At 42.6% G+C, this 1552-nt stretch overlaps 1 pseudogene; it reads left to right on the top strand.

Annotated features, from left to right (window-relative positions):
- The first annotated feature begins 397 nt into the window (after window positions 1-397).
- On the top strand, window positions 398-515 carry LOC126249853 (5S ribosomal RNA; annotated as a pseudogene).
- Window positions 516-1552: the final 1037 nt, after the last annotated feature.

Here is a 1552-nt window from a genome sequence, read left to right as displayed (position 1 = left end):
AGCATTAGGTGGCTTGCGCAGTATGATGCAGAAGTTGATGTATCCGTTTCTCTTATAGTTTCATTGCAGTGACTGTATATCACGAAGGATCTTTCCTATCATGAACTGTTATACTGGGTACATATTTATCCAGGGTGTGGTCAATTTAACTTGTGTTATAGTTCATGTACATACTCCTCTTCTGAGTTTAAAGTTTCAAGTTCGTCATCGAGATATGGGACTACTGCTTCGCTGTCTCGTTTGCTGAACATATAGATCATTCTGCTTGTTTAAGTCGCCATTTGTACTTTGGTCTACATTGTTGGTATAATTGCCTCATGGTCACTGATACCATTTTCGATATGGACCACTTCATAGAGGTAAAATCTGTTTTTTTTTCTTTGTATCTTAATTATTTGGCAACGGCCTTGCCACAGTGGATACACCGCTTCCCGTGAGATCACCGAAGTTAAGCGCTGTCGGGCGTGGTCGGCACTTGGATGGGTGACCATCCAGGCAGCCATGAGCTGTTGCCATTTTTTCGGGGTGCACTCAGCTTCTAAACGCCAACTCAGGAGCTACTCGACCGAATAGCAGCGGCTACGGTCAAAGAAAACCATCATAACGACAGGGAGAGCTTTTGCTGACCACACGCCCCTCCTATGCGCGTCCTCATCTCAGAATGACACGGCGGTCGGATGGTCCCGATGGGCCGCTTGTAGCCTAAAGACGGTGTGCTATATATAAAATGTCTTAGACAAAAGTTGTATGTGGCAGTTCAGCCTTGTAATTGAGACATCAGCATATCAGCAACTAGAAAGCCTTCTGAAGCTTAAAATTCAAGGTGAATACTCTGTCATGGTCAAAAGACAGAACACAGTTCATTCCACTAAACTTATCGTGCCTTGGCACAAGATTGTGTCGATGGTAATCAGCGGTACGCAGAACTGATGGCTTGAAGCGTTTGTTACATAGAAAACATATTTGATTAAAAGGGTCATTGGAGAACCAGAGGAAACGGGTCCCTTTATAATACCTCTTGATTCTCCGGAATATCTTAAGGAACGCCTGATCCGTCCGTGTTACAGGCAAGAAATCAAATGTGCTGCTATAAATGCGAGTCAACGTTGAGGACTCACTATCTTCATGTGTAAAGGCTAAACAGCGAGTAGGTGATAAGTAGTGTCTCCTCAGGGACTACAAAATACATAGTCGTTATTATCGTGTTATGCCACCTGCTCGTGCCACAGTTCTGTGAGGAAAGCTGGACGCCCTATATTCGTTGAAGAAAAAAGGACTATATGGTTATAGGTAGCAAAACGGATATTACCCACCGACTCCAATAAAGTTTTCCAAAAATGATACCCACCTACACTTGTTACATCTCCATTTGCAGCGTAAACTAAAATACCAATTACTAAATTCCACAAATATGAAAAATTCTGAGAACAATTATGCTTCTTGTAAAAGATTTATTTGATGTGAGTGACACTGTTACAGAGGACTCAGAACATTCCTGAGCGTGGTGCTTAACCGCACAACAGGTGAAAGGCTAGTTCTAGAAGAACTGAAA

The sequence above is a fragment of the Schistocerca nitens genome, chromosome 3, assembly GCF_023898315.1.
Source record: "Schistocerca nitens isolate TAMUIC-IGC-003100 chromosome 3, iqSchNite1.1, whole genome shotgun sequence".
NCBI classification, from domain to species: domain Eukaryota; kingdom Metazoa; phylum Arthropoda; class Insecta; order Orthoptera; family Acrididae; genus Schistocerca; species Schistocerca nitens.
This window is presented reverse-complemented; position numbering and strand designations above follow the sequence as displayed.